We start from the raw sequence: 16,138 nt of genomic DNA, 5'->3' as shown, positions 1-16,138 counted from the left end.
ACAGTTTAGAATTCTCCCAAGTTTTATGTCATCTGTAAACTTTGATCCCTACACACCAAAGTCTAGATCGCTATTGTATATCAGGAAAAGTAAGAGTCCCAATACCGTCTCTGGGGACTATCAGTACAGCTCCAGTTCAAAAGATAATCGTTGTTTTTTTTAATCACTCAGCCAATTTTGTATCCATGTTGGTACTGACCCTTTTATTCCATGATCTATAACTTTCCCCTCAAGTCTTTTGTATGGCATTATATCAAATACTTTCTGAAAGTCCACATACACTTCTTCAACAGCATAACTCTTGTCAAGCCTTTCTGTTACTGTTCAAAACACTCCGTTAGTTGGAGTTATCCTGATTAGTTGGAGTTAACATGATTTATCTTTTAGAAATCCACACTGGACTTGCTAATCAACCCACTTAATTTTATTCCAAATAATTATCTTTAGTAGCTTCCCCACCACCTAGGTTAAATTGAGTGGTCTGTAATTGCTTGATAACCTTTTCTTGAATAAAGCTGTAATATTTGCAGTTTTCCAGTCTTCAGGTATCTCTTTGAGCATAGCAAAGACGGAAAGATTATGGACAGTGTCCCTGCAGTTTTTCCCTTTTTTTTTGCCAAAACCCCTGGATGCATCTCATTTGGTACCGGTGACTTGTCAATCTTAAGTACAAACAGTTTATCCAACATTACTACTCTCTAAATTTTGAACCCTCCATATGACTGAGTTCCCTCCTCTGTCACCATGGCCTAGATAGCATTTCATTCTTTGGTAAAGACTACAGAATACAACAAGATTAGTTTTTTTAAATCATAAAGCATGAGAAAACTGCAGCTTCAATGGTTTCACTTCAATATGAGGATATCTGCATACAGTGATTATTGTAAATGCCTGACTCATTGACATGATAATGGCAAAAGTGACTTGCTTGTTCCAAAGTTTCAGTGCAGTTTTAATGTCCATGCTATTGATTTGTGTCCAAATGCTGAATGGATTTCTGTACAAGATGTTCTGTTCACATACAATGGCAAAATATGAAATTCATGGACTTCGTTGCTATGAGCTAGAAATATCCTGCTAATTTTAAAATTGAATTTTTAAAATTGTACTGCATACAAAGTGAACTACTACGTGCAATGCTTCAGCCAAACTCATTGTGGACTACTCTTTAGTATCTGTTTCATTCTCAGACACATGCATCTCCATCAAGAATGGGTGCCTCAGGACCTCACTCTACCACAAACCCAAGGGTAATCTCACGATGCTACACTTCTGCAGCTTCCACCCAAAACATATTAAAACAGCCGTCTCCTACGGACAAGCCCTACACATACGCAGGGTCTGTTTAGATGAGGATAAATGTGACCTGGAAGTACTCAAGAATCCCCTCATAAGAACTGGGTACAATGCTCAACTCATTGACCGCCAGTTCCGACGTGCCATAGTGAGAAACGGTAATGACCTCCTCAGAAGACAGACACGAGATGCAACCGACAGGGTACCCTTCGTTGTCTAGTACTTCCCAGGAGCCGAAAACCTACACCATGTTCTTCGCAGCCTGCAACACATTATCAATGAGGATGAGCACCTCACCAAGACCTTCCCCACACCTTCACTGCTCGCCTTTAAACAATCATCAAACGTCAAGCAGATCATTGTTCATAGCAAACTGCCCGGCTTTCAGGACAGCACCATGCAACCTTGTCACAGCAGATGCTGCAAGACATGTCAGAGTGTGGACATGGATACCATCATTACACATGGGGACACCACCCACCATGTACACAGCAGGTACTCATGTGACTCAGTTGTCTATCTCATATGCTGCAGGCAAGGATCCCCTGATGCATGGTACATTGGCTATGGCAATGGATGAATGGGCACTGCACAACAGTTACCAGGCAGGAGTGTTCCCTCCCAGTCGTGGAACACTTGAGCAGTCCAGGACATTCGGCCTTGGACCTTCGGGTGACTATCCTCCAAGGTGGACTTTGGGACAGGCAACAATGCAAAGTGGCCGAGCAGAAACTGATAGCCACATTCGGTACCGAGGGGGATGTCCTCAACCAGGACCTTGGGTTCATGTCATGTGATAGGTGACCCCATTGCATATCTCTCTCTCTGTCTGTCTGTCTCTCCCTCCCTCCCCCTGTCTCTGTCCCTCCCTCCCTCCCTCCCTCTCTGTCTCTGTCTCTCCCTCCCTGTCTGTCTGTCTGTCTGTCTCTCCCTCCCTCCCTCGTCTGTCTGTCTGTCTCTCCCTCTCTCCTGCTGTCTGTCTCTCCCTCCCTCTCTGTCTCTTCCTCCATCCCCCTCTCTCGCACTTTCTCTCACGTGCACGCTCTTTTTCGCTCTCTCGCTCTCGCTGTCTCTCTCTCTCTCGCGTGCTCGCTTTCTCACACAAGTTCTCTCATACACTCGCACTCTCTCTCAGACTTCTACCCATTTGCATACACTCTCTCTCACAGACACTCCTACTCCCCTGTACACACAAGTTGTAGGGTAAATTTGTACGTGCAGAATTACATTTTATTTTGCTCAAAAACTGCCTGAATTCATGTAAGAATCTGTAAAACCCATTTGGTATAAATAGAATCAGTCTGCACATTGGGGCAAAGACAGCCTCACACAGGTACCTCTCAACTTCAATTATCTGAGCTGACATGGCACCTATTGTTAAAGTTCACTTGAGAATGTAACTTTAAAAAAAGGTTCTGGGATTTACATATGAAAGAACTGAAACCAACATGGTCATTCTAAAAGACGCGATAAGTAATGAACAATCCAGGTCTTTTTTTAATACATAATTTCAGTTGCATCACACTTTAAATCTTTGTTATAAATTCTGTGTCTTACGATCTTATACTCCACAACCACCTGATGAAGGAGCAGCATTCCAAAAGCTGGTGTTTCCAAATAAAACTGTTGGACTATAAACTGGTGTTGTGTGATTTTTAACTTTAGTCAAAAGAGCAGTCTTACTGAGAAATAGAAAACGCAAGGAGCATTCATTTTGTCATTTGTGGAGAGAAGTTAGGGTTAATGTTTCAGACTGATGACCTTTCGTTAAAAATTGTTAACTGTATCTTCCACCATTCACAGATGCTGCCTGACCTTCCGAATGTTTCCAGTGTTTTCTATTTTTACTTCATTCTTCTATCACTTTAACAGATCTCATCTGTTTTGTGTGTTATAGCTGCTGATTTAATTATTTATCCCTTCTGACTTGGCATATCTATGGTTCAGCAAACTGGGATTCCCTCTGCAAATCAAGTTTGGCAAGTATGATGATTCTTAGTTTATCCACCATGGTAACATCACAGATGACGTGTCAAGGTTTTAACTTGTAGTTCCTGTGAAATTTTGTGCACAAGCAGTGTCACAAAATGTTGGAGTTGGGCCATTTCACATAGTTTCCTGCCAAAAGGATTGGGTATGTATGCTATGGAACCCAAATGATGTAAAATCTTTGAAAAGTAAGTTAACCCTACTTCTGGCATTGCACTTGAAATGCATCTAATTGCAATGTAGCATTTTGTACACTTCTTATACAGTAGCAGTATTTTAGCAACTGGTGAAGCTCACTTTATTTGCTAAAGTTTCACAGTTACTTTAATCGGAGAATATTTCACTACCTGTCAGCTAAACACAGAAACTTACTGTTTGTGCCTATGGTAAAATTTGTGTCTTGTTTGCTGTATGGCTGGAGGTCGTAAAGGAAGTTGTATCAGATATGATGCTGTCTTCCTTCACTGTTTGCATTTTAAGTTAGTGAATCAAGTTTGAACCATTCATGCTGATCTTTCCCACAGAGGCAGTAGAACAGCTTCAGTTAGCCTTCAGGTTCCAGGTCTAACGAAGGAAAATATTTTCAAGGTTTTCCTGGCCTTTATGCTGCATTTGTCTGTGGTTCCAGGTGAAGATGGTTGGACTCAACTGTTTTAATCTTCATCATTGAAAAGCATGTCGATGCTAATTATCCAGGTCTGCTCTTGAAGAATGACCAGGCATGAAACCAAGGGCCATGAGCACCCATGTCTGGAACTTGGTGTCACAGTATTTTTCAGCGTAACACGATTGACTGGAGAAAATTAAAGGAAGACCAAATAGTTTGATCCCTGGTTGAGCCATTGATCTCACAAGTTTTTTTAATGGTTGGTTGTGGATATGAGATCTCAAAGCCTGACAGCTAAGATGCCTCATTGATCATTATTTTCAATGATAGGAAAGCTTGATTGACACACGGACACAATTTCAACCCAAGCTGATGGACTACTTGTTCGGATCAGTTAGCATATGATAAGAACTGTTGGTGCCCTGAAACTTTGTTCCAACCAGCACAACAGATTATACTTAAAAAGAAAATTTAAAATTGCCTGTATGACTCCAAGTCAAGATTTCCATCAACCTCCAAGCCATAAAATCAGTTGGGAAACGTTTGTGCAGTTATAAAGAAGGTTAATTTTTTAAAATATGTTTACCATTATTGGGAACAAATAGACCCCTGACAATCGGTTTGGAGTCCAGTTGTTCCCTTTGGGTGTATTGATTACTTGGATCTAACCAAGGCTAGGGACGTAAGAACTTGGCAGCATAGAGAATTTCTCTACTCCACCCTAACTCATCAGATGAAGGCTACATTTTGATTTTTCAGAGGCTGTGTTCAGAATAAAACCCCATTCAAAACTACCGGCAAAGACCAGGACCTGTTGATACAGTATCCTGCTTTTTTTCATTTGAGGAATGTGGGCGTCTATGGCTATCCAGCATTTATTGTCCATCTCTAGTTGCGCTTGAAAAAGTGATGGCGAGCTGCCTTCTTGAATGACTGCAGTCCTCCTGTTGTGGGTAGACCCACAATGCCACTAGGGAGGGAAATCCAAAATTTTGACATGGTGACAGTGAAGGAATGGTGATTTATTGCCAAGTCAGGATGCCGAGTGGCTTGGAGAGGAACTTGAAGGTGGTGGTGTTCCCATGTATCTTCTGCCCATCTCCTTCCAGATGGGAGTGATTGTGGGTTTAGAAGGTGCTGTCTGAGGATCTTTGAATTACTGCAGTTCATCTTATAGATAGTACACACTGCTGCTCCTAGGTGTCTTGGTGGAGGGACAGGATGCTTGTGGCCGTGATGCTAATCGAGTAGCCTGCTTTGTCCTGTTTAGTGTCAAGCTTCTTGCATTGTTGGAGCTACACCATCCAGGCAACTGGGAAAATCCCATCACACTCCTGACTTGTGTTGTGTAGATGGTGGATAGCTTTCAGGAGTTAGGAAATGACTTACTCACTACAGTATTCCTAGCCTCTGAGCTGTTCTTGTAGCCACTGAGTTGTTGTGGTGGATCCAGTTTAGTTTCTGTTCAATGGATGTTGATAGTGGGGCTTTCAGTGATTGTAACACCAATGTATGTCAAGGGGCAGTGGTTAGATTGTCTCTTATTAATGGTGGTCACAGCCTGCATGTACGTTGTGAATGTTACTTTCTACTTGTCACTCAAAGCCTGGATATTGTCCAGGTATTGTTGCATTTGAACATGGACTGATTCAGTATCCAATTTGAACATTGTGCAATCATCAGTGAATATCCCCACTTCTGACTTTATGAAGGAAAGATAATGAATGAAACAGCTAAAGATGGTTAGGCCTAGGACACTACCCTGAGGGACTCCTGAAGAGATGTCCTAACGCTGAGATGACTGACCTTGAACAACCATGACCGTCTTCCTTTGTGCCAGATATGATTCCAACTAGTAGTTTTGCCAGGGTTCCTTGATACCATACTCAATCGAATGTGGTGGGGGGGGGGGAGCATCTCAGGAGATGAGGGGCCCTGGCGGAACCAAAACTGGGGGTCACTGAGCACGTTATTGCTGAGCAGGTGCTGTTTAAGAGCATTGTTGATGACAACTTCCATCACTTTACTGATGATCAAGAGTAGACTGATGGGGAGGTAGTTGGCTGGGTTGAATTTGTCCTGCTTGTTGCATGCAGTGCAATTTTCGACAATGTCGGGTAGATATCAATATTGACACTGTACGGGTGGCTAATATGGCTAGGGGAGCAGCAATTCGTGGAGCACAAGTCTTCAGTGCTATTGCTGAAATAGCCCATAGCCTTTGCAATATCAACTGTTTCCAACCATTTCTAGGTATCATGTCGAGTGAATCGAATTAGCTGAAGATTGGTATCTGTAATACTGGGAACCACTGGAAGAGGCTGAAATGGCACATTCACTCAGCATTTCTGGCTGAAGATTGCTGCAAATGCCTTGTCTTTTGCACTCGGTGGGTTATTCTATTATTGAGGATGGGGATATTGGTGGAGCCTTTCCCTTCAGTGAGTTCTTTTATTATCCACCACCGTTCATGACTGGATGTGGTAGGACTGCAGAGCTTAGATCTGATGAGTTGGCTGTGGGATCACTTAGCTCAGTCTATTAATTGCTGCTTAAGTTGTTTGGCATGCAAGTTGTCCTGTCTGGAAGCTTCACCAGGTTGACACCTCATTTTTAGTCCAGTCTGGTGCTGAACCTGCCATTCCCCCTCCTACACACGCTATTAAACCTGGTTTGATGGTAATGGTTGAGTGGGGGATATGTGGGCCATGAAGTTACAGATTGTGCTGGAGTACTTTCTGCTGCTGCTGATGTCCCACTGTGTCTCATTGCTAGATCTGTTCAAAGTCTGTACCGTTTAACATGATAGTGCCACGCAACATGATTGAGGATATTTTCAATTTGAAGGCATGAATGTGTCTCCACAGGGGCTGTGTGGTAGTCGCTCTTACTGTAACTGTCATGGAGAGATGCATCTGCAGCTGGTAGATTGCTAATGATGAGGTCAAGTGTGTTTTTTCTCTCTTGATGGTTTCCTCACCACTTGCTGCAGACTCAATCCAGCAGTTATGTCCTTTACGACTCAACCAGCTTGATCAGTAGTACTTCTGCCGAACCACTCTTGGTGATGGTCATTGAAATCCCCCAACCAGAGTACATTTTGTGCTCTTGCCATCCTCCGTGCTTCCTCCAAGTGTTCAACATGGAGAATGTTGATTCATCAGCTGAGGGTGGATAGTACAGGGTAATCAGCATGAGGTTTCCTTGCCCATGTTTAACCTGAAGCCATGAGAGTTCATGGTGTCTAGAATCAATGTTGAGGGTCCCAGGGCAACTCCATCCTGACTGTATACAGGTGTGCCACCACCTCTGCTGGATCTGTCCTGCCAGTCCGATAGGGCATATCGAAAGATGGTGGTGGCGGTATCTGGGACACTATGATACTCACGGAATCATACTGTGGAGACAATGTCAGGATGTTGCTTGACTAGTCTGTGAGCCAGCTCTCTCAATATTGGCACTACGTGACAGATGTTAGTGAGTAGGACTTTGCAGGGTTGACAGGGTTGTTTCTGCTGTTGTCTTTTCTGGTGCCTAGGTCAATGCCAGATGATCTGCCTGGTTTCATTCCTTCATTTCTGTCATTTTTGTCTTCCTTCATGTTCTGTGCCCTTGCATTTTTGGAGCTTGTTTTCAAGATTAACAGTTCAGCAAACTGCAAAGTTGGCAACTGGTCTGGAGGTCAATCCTCGAGGCATATTCGGTAGGTGCTAACTGTTTTCATTAATACAAAACATCCTTAATTTCATGTTTATATCATTTTGTTTAATAATCAGTTGGGAAAATGTTCTACATTTGTGCTTGTACACACTTGTTATAAGATGATACATATTTATAAGTAACACTTCTATGGCATTTAATGCGGTAGCAACTTAAAAAGCAAGGATGCTCCAAAATGAACGTTTATTTTGGCATTGAAGGTAACTATTTTCCCCACCAGTTTCAAGGGACGTTTAGATTGTGGGAAGTGTGTAAATTGTGTAGGTGTGGTGTCTGCTGATTCTTTTCCAAAAAAACAGTTGCTGGGCATATATGAAAAGCTCACTAACTTGTGAAAACAAAGTATCTAATATTTCAGATTAGCTTCAAAGGTATACAGTGAATTTGCTGTAGGGCAGCACGGTGGCACAGTGGTTAGCACTGCTGCCTCACAGTGCCAGAGACCTGGGTTCAATTCCCACCTCAGGCGACTGTCTGTGTGGAGTTTGCACCTTTTCCCCATGTCTGCGTGGGTTTCCTCCAGGTGCTCCGGTTTCCTCCCACAGTCCAAAAATGTGCAGGTTAGGTGAATTGGCCATGCTAAATTGCCTGTAGTGTTGGGTGAAGGGGTAAATGTAGGGGAATGGGTCTGGGTGGGTTGATCTTCGGAGGATCGATGTGGGCTTGTTGGGGTGAAGGGCCTGTTTCCACACTGTGAAAAAAATCCTGCACGTTAAATATTTCTTTGTATGTTGTATGTAAGATATACAAATCATCCCCTTTTTAATGCATTGCAGAGTGTTCCACAGCTCTCTAACTTGACTTTTAGGAAGTTTTGCCATTTTCTGTGAAATATATCTTTGCTGGATGAAGAGTGAGATTCTTGCTTTTCATGGTTATGTACTTAGCCATTATGAGGTGCCCATAAGCGTCTCAGACTGTACAGTTGTCTAACAGTTTTAAATTACCCCATGGGACATGTTTTGCCCCCCATACCAGTGTAGATGGATGTAACTATAGGGACTGGAGTAGATAAACCTGTAATCTGGCAGTGGTCGCTACATAACTAGGTCTTTTCACAAATGAGTCAAATTGATAACCATTCCCTCTGCACAGATGCTGTCAGACTTGCTGAATATTTCCAGTTTGTTTTGTTTGTTTCCAACATACTCAACAATGGTATACAATTGCATTTAGTTTTCAGTATTTACGGTTGTAAAGCTTAATAGTTTCAAATAAGCACAATATTCACATTTAATATGGTGCTATTTCTTGAAAAATTGCAACACTTGTCTGCTTGGTGTTGGTGTAATCAAAGGTTCCCTTGGGAAAGGGGTGAAATTACCCTCAACTGCTTATGCATGAAGCAGCCAGTTCAACTGACAATGACGGATGGTTTTTTGATTGCTCCCTTCGTTAGCCAAACAATGGTGTGGATTCCAAAGAGATAAAAGGAAGGGAGGAAAATAACTTGAAAAGTTAGCATTAGAAAATGTAGTATGTTCTTCTGTACTTGATTTCCCAATTTCGAAGCCATAATTGCAATTAATACATAGTATCCCAAATTGGCAATTTGCTATAATTAGAACAAAATTATTTGGGGAGGGCTGGAGCAATCTATTTGTATTTTATGAGCCATGTAATTAAAGCTAATAAACTTTAATGAGTTATTTTTCTGAGTGCCTTGTACAATATTCAACAAGTTAATCCTTTGGAGCTTCCATTGGCAGACTGGAAAATGTGAAGGGAAGTGAGTGGGCAAAAACTTGACAGGTGGAAACTAATGTGGGAAATGTGAGGTAATGTACGTTGGTAGGAAGAATAGTAGAGCTGAATATTCTCCAAATGGGGAAAGTAATTTGTCGCACAGAGGGATTTGGGCCTCATATGTGAATCACAAAAGGTAGAATACAAATTCAGTGGTTCTTAGAGAAGGGCAAATTGACTGTTGACCTTTTATTGCAAAGGGGATGAAGTATAGAATTAGGGAGGTCAAACTAAAAGTATACAAGGTACTAGTCACACCATATCTGGAATACTGTGAATAGTTTGATCCTCTTAACTAAGGAATAATATACTGGCATTGGAGGTTGTCCAGAAAAGGTTTATCAGGTTAATTCTAGGTATGAGAAAGTGAGGACTGCAGATGCTGGAGATCAGAGCTGAAAAATGTGTATAGGGACTGGATGTCCATGGTGAAGATAAGGCGTTGGGGGCCAGGTTGGCATTGGGTTCTCAGCCTGCTCCTGCCCCACCGAACTCATTTCACCGAACTTGACACGGTCCTGTCCCCCTTAGGGACTCCCCACCTATGTTCAGGAAACCACTCACGCCCTCCACCACCTCCATGATTTTCGCTTCCCCGGTCCCCAACGCCTTATCTTCACCATGGACATCCAGTCCCTATACACCTCCATCCCCCATCACGAAGGCCTCAAAGCCCTCCGCTTCTCCCTTTCCCGCCGAACCAACCAGTACCCTTCCACTGACACCCTCCTTCAACTGACTGAACTGGTCCTCACTCTGAACAACTTCTCTTTCCAATCCTCCCCACTTCCTCCAAACCAAAGGAGTAGCCATGGGTACCTGCATGGGCCCCAGCTATGCCTGCCTCTTCGTAGGATATGTGGAACAGTCCATCTTCCGCAGCTACACCGGCACCACCCAACACCTTTTCCTCAGCTACATCGATGACTGTATCGGTGCTACCTCGTGCTCCCACGAAGAGGTTGAACAGTTCATCCACTTTACTAACATCTTCCACCCGACCTCAAATTTACCTGGACCGTCTCAGACTCCTCCCTCCCCTTCCTAGACCTCTCCTGAACTGCTGTGCTCTTCCAGCACCACTAATCCAGAATCTCTCCATTTCTATCTCGAACGACCGACTCAACACGAACATTTATTATAAACCGACTGACTCCCACAACTACCTCGATTACACCTCCTCCCACCCTGCCCCCTGTAAAAACGCCATCCCATATTCCGAATTCCTTCGCCTCCGCCGCATCTGCTCCCAATTCCAATACCGAAGAACCCAAATGGCCTCCTTCTTCAAAGACCGCAATTTCCCCTCAGACGTGGTTGATGATGCTATCTACCGCATCTCCTCCACTTCCCGCTCCTCCGCCCTTGAACCCCGCCCCTCCAATCACCACCAGGACAGAACCCCACTGGTCCTCACCTACCACCCCACCAACCTCCAGATACATTGTATCATCCTTCGTCATATCCGCCACCACCAAGGATATATTTCCCTCCCCTCCCCTATCAGCGTTCTGGAAAGACCACTCCCTCCACAACTCCCTTGTCAGGTCCACACCCCCCACCAACCCAACCTCCACTCCCAGCACCTTCCCCCTGCAACTGCAAGAAATGCAAAACTTGCGCCCACACCTCCCCCTCACTTCCCTCCAAGGCCCCAAAGGATCCTTCCAAATCCGTCACAAATTCACCTGCACCTCCACACACATCATTTACTGCATCCGCTGCACCCAATGTGTCCTCCTGTACATTGGGGGGACAGGCTGCCTACTTGTGGAACGTTTCAGAGAACACCTCTGGGACACCCGGACCAACCAACCCAACCACTCCGTGGCTGAACACTTTAACTCCCCCTCCCACTTCTGCCAAGGACATGCAGGTCCTTGGCCTCCTCTATCGCCAGACCATGGCAACAAGACGCCTGGAGGAAGAGCGTCTCATCTTCTGCCTAGGAACCCTCCAATCACAAGGGATGAATGCAGATTTCTCCACCGTCCTCATTTCCCCTCCTCCACCTTTTCTCAGTTCCAACCCTCAGACTCAGCACCGCCTTCTTGACCTGCAATCTTCTTCCCGACCTCTCCGTCCCCAACCCCTCTCCGGCCTATCACCCTCACCTTAACCTCCTTCCACCTATCGCATTCCCAACGCCCCTCCCACAAGTCCCTCCTCCCTATCTTTTATCTTAGCCTGCTTGGCACACCCTCCTCATTCCTGAAGAAGGGCTTATATCCGAAAGGTCAATTCTCCTGCTTCTTTGATGCTGCCTGACCTGCTGCGCTTTTCCAGCAACACACTTTTCAGCTCTAATTCTAGGTATGGACAAAGTGAGGACTGCGGTTACAAGAGAGTCAGTCAAAGTGTGGCACTGGAAAAGCTCATCAGGACAGGCAGCATCCAAGGATTAAGAGAGTTGATGTTTATTCCTGATGAAGGGCTTATGCCTGAAACGTCGACTCTCCTGCTCCTCCGATGCTGTCTGACCTGCTATGCTTTTCCAGTGCTATGCTTTTCAACTTTAATTCTTGGTATGGGGGGATTTTCATGAGGACAAGTTGAGTAGGTTGGGCCTGTAATCAATGGGGTTCAGAAGAATAAGAGGGCACCTTACTGAGTACTCTAAGATTCTTGGGGTGAGTTGACATTTTGGATGTGGACATGTGGTTTCTTCTTCTGGGAGAGTCTAGGACCAGAGGGCATAACTTCAGACTAAGGAATCATCCATTTAAAACCAAGATGGGGGTATTTTTCTGTGAAGGTAGTGAAACTGTGGAATTCTTTACAGTAGCAAACTGTCAAGCTGAGTCATTAATTATATTAGATGCTAGGATCGATTTTTAATCAGTGAGGGAATTGAGAATTATGAGGTCAAAGCAAGAAAGAAAGGAGGATCATAGATCAACCATGACCTCATTGAATGGTGGAGCAGACTCGGGCCATGTTACCTATTTCAGTTCCTGCATCTTGCAACCTGTCTAGAATGACCACAACATTACCAAACTGGACAGATATAACATTAAAATTATTTTAAATAGTCTGGCCATACTCTGGCCTTAACAGTTTTTATACACCTGGGAAATTTTCACTGAAGTAGAGCCCCTGATGACTGTGTTTTTTTCTCACCACCTTCTTTAGGATCATTCTAATGCAGAATTTATGCTTTTCATCAGTTCATGAGGTTTGACCATTGCTGCTGTCAAACAGGAAGTGGTAATGATTCACCTTGTGGAATTGTCATTCAGTGATGTAAGTACACAGTATTGTTAGGCAGGGAGTTGCCAGATTTTGCGTAGCAACACTGAGGGGACAGTGATCTCTTTACAAGTCGGGAGGTGTGTGATTCGGAGGGGAGCTTGCAGGTGTGGAATGTCTGTCTCCACACTTGTCGACTATCTGAGTGGAGTTTGCATATTCTCCCCATGTCTGCATGGGTTTCCTCCCGGGTGCTCCGGTTTCCTCACAATCCAAAGATGTGCAGGTTAGGTGAATTGGCCATGCTAAATTGCCCATAATGTTCAGGAATGTGTAGGTTAGATGCATTAGTTGGGGTAAATATAGGATAATCAGGTAGGGGAATGGGTCTGGGTGGGTTACTCTTCGGAGGGTCAGCGTGGACTTGTTGGGTGAAGGGACTGCTTCCACTGTGTGGGATTCTATGATTCAGACATTTCAGCTGCCACTCCAGTTCAGGGCAGGGCTGGATCACACCTGTTCATGACTAATCCTCTGACGCCAGCAGTCAGTTTAAGTTCTCCTTCTTTCCATACCTTCCAGAGTTTGAACTTTGTGATGAGAACAGAAATGTTCAAGGTGCAGCCTGATGACAGCATGGTGAAATTTAACCTTTTGTGATCTCACTTTTAATTTCTATTGGCAGAATAGGTGAGCAGTGTGTTCTTTGTTAATTATTGCTGTCAGTACTGTGCCTAACTCACGAATGTGTTTCTGCCTCTCCCTAACATTATATCAAATACTCTTCTTGGAAAAGAACCTGCCATCTTGTCTTGTTTATGCTACAGGAGACTTGAGGTGAATAATATTTTTTTTCATGGAGTGTTAGTATTACAGCCACACCCAGTGTTCTTTCCCATTTGGTAAGGTGGTGTTGTACTGTAATCACCATAATCCATGTTGTCTAAGTACAATCGCTGAGCTGTTGGGAGGGCGATCCAGGATTTTGATGCCATGGTAATGAAGAAATTGCTTTATATTTTCAAGTGAGATTGGTGCCCCGCTTGGAGGGGAGTTTTGTAGATGGTGGCATTTCCTTATGCTTACTGCCACCGTATTCTAGGTGGCAGGAGTCTTAGGATTGGGAGGTGTTGTCAAAATAGACTTGGTCAAATTCTGCAGTGCATTTTGTGGATCATGTGCACTGCTGCAGTGGGTAAGGGAGTGAATATTTAAAGTGATGAATTGGGTGCTGATCAAGGGTTTCTCCTGGATTCTGTCAAGCCTTTTGAGTGTTTAAAGCTGCACTCATCCAGTCAAAGGGAACTATTCCATCATACCTGAAGAAGGGCTTATGCCCGAAACATCAATTCTCCTGTTCCTTTGATGCTGCCTGACCTGCTGCGCTTTTCCAGCAACACATTTTTAAGCTCTGATCTCTAGCATCTGCAGTCCTCACTTTCTCCTATTCCATCATACAGTGGACTTGTATTTTTGAGGTGGTGAAAAGGCTTTAAAGAATCAGGATGTTTCACTGTTTTAGTATTCCCGGTCTCTGACTTGCTCTCGTAGCTGCAGTACTTATTGTAGGACATTTCTGTTCTCATATAAATGTATTGACTAGAAACAAGAGGATGGCCAGAGTATATCCAATCAGGGATAGTGGAGGGAACTTATGCCTGGAGTTGAAGGAGGTCCTTAATGAATACTTTGTTTCAGTATTCACTGGTGCGAGGGACCTTGTCATTTGTGAGGACAATGATATGCTCAAGCAACTTGATGTTAAGAAGGAGGATACCCTGGAAATTTTGAAATACATGAGGACAGATAAGTCCCCTGGGCCAGACGGGATATGAGGTTTATACAGGAAGCGCGGGAATTTCCTGCACCTTTGGTGATTAATCTTTGCATCCTCACTGTCCTCTGGAGTAGTACCAGATGATAGAAGGGCGGAAAATGCTTTTTCCTTGTTTGAAAAAAATGAATAGAGATAATCCTGGGAATTATAAACCAGTCAGTGTTACATTGGTGGTGGGCAAATTATTGGAGAGGATTACGAGAGACAAGATTTATGATTATTTGGAAAAGCCTAGCTTGATTAGAGATAGTCAGCATGGCTTTGTGAGGGGCAGGTATGCCTCACAAACCTTATTGAATTATTTAAGGATGTGACAAAACACATGGATGAAAGTAGAGCAGTGGATGTGATCTATGTGGATTTTAGCAAGACGTTTGATAAGTTTCCCCATGATAGGCTCATTCAGAAAGTAAGGAGGCATGGAATACAAGGCAATCTGACTGTGTGGATACAGAATTGGCTGGCCCATAGAAGACAGAGGGTGGTAGCAGATGTAAAGTAGCCGGCCTGGAGCTTGGTGACCAGTGGTGTTCCACAGGGATCTATTCTGAGACCTCTGCTTTTTGTGATTTTTATAAATTACTTGGATGAGGAAGTGGAAGAGTGAGTTAGTAAGTTTGTTGATGTCATGAAGGTTGACGGAGTTGTGGAGAGTGTGGAGGGCTGTTTAGGTTGCAATGGGATATTGACAGGATGCAGAGCTGGGCTGAGAAGTGGCAGATGGAGTTCAACTTGGAAAAGTGTAGAATGATTCATTTTGGAAAGTTGAATTTGAATGCAGAATACAGGGTTAAAGGCAGGATTCTTGGCAGTGTGGAGGAACAGAAAGATCTTGGGGTCTAAGTCCATATACTCCTCAAAGTTGCCATCCAAGTTGATAGGGTTGTTAAGAAGATGTGCCGTATGTTGGCTTTCATTAGCAAAGGGATTCAGTTTAAGAGTCGCGGGGTTATGCTGCCACTCTATAAAGATCTGGTTATACCACACTTAGAATATTATGTTCAGTTCTGGTCATCACCTTATTATAGGAAGAATGTGGAAGCTTTAGAAAGGTTGCAGAGGAGATTTACCAGGATGCTGCCTGGACTGGATGGTATGCCTTATGAAGAAAGGTTGAGGTAGCTAGGCTTTTCTGATTGGAGCGAATAAGGATGAGAGATAACTTGATAGAGATGATGAGAGGCATAGTGCATAGCCAAAGACTTTTTCCGATGACCGAGATGGCTATCATGAGGGGGCATTATTATAAGGTGATTGGCGGAAGGTTTAAGGGAGATGTCAGAGGTAGTTCTTTTCATAGTGGTGGGTGTGTGGAATGCACTACCAGCAGTGGTGGTGTCAGATACGTTAGAGACATTTAAGTGACTCTTGGGTAGGCACATGGATGATAATATAATGTACGGTATGTATGTTAGTTTGATCTTAGAGCGGACAAAAGATTGGCATAACATCAAGGGCTGAAGGGCCTGTACTGTGCTGTATTGTTCTATGTTCTATGCTGAAGCCCAGTTGATATTGGATTTTCAGGAATTGTAATGCCATTGATTTTTATGGTGAGATGTTTGTACTTTCTCTTGTAGATGATGACTATTGTCTTATGTATATCAAATGAAAGTTACTTCCCACTTTTCAGTCAAGCCTGAAACTTGCCTAAAAACTGCATGCGGTCATGTACTGTTTCATATTCTGTGAAATTACAGATAAAACTGAATACTGAGCAATCATCAGTGAACATGCCCACTTCTAACATTAAA

At 43.6% G+C, this 16,138-nt stretch overlaps 1 protein-coding gene across 3 annotated transcripts in view; it reads left to right on the top strand.

Moving 5' to 3' along the window:
- The window catches only part of LOC140483756 (FYVE, RhoGEF and PH domain-containing protein 3-like), a 221,266-nt gene that overhangs the window by 80,840 nt on the left and 124,288 nt on the right, over nt 1-16,138 (top strand). The gene's annotated exons all lie outside the window — the stretch shown is intronic.

Source organism: Chiloscyllium punctatum, chromosome 12, assembly GCF_047496795.1.
Source record: "Chiloscyllium punctatum isolate Juve2018m chromosome 12, sChiPun1.3, whole genome shotgun sequence".
Classification (NCBI taxonomy): domain Eukaryota; kingdom Metazoa; phylum Chordata; class Chondrichthyes; order Orectolobiformes; family Hemiscylliidae; genus Chiloscyllium; species Chiloscyllium punctatum.
The sequence above is the reverse complement of the archived record's forward strand: the minus strand, read 5'-3'. Positions and strand labels throughout refer to the sequence as shown.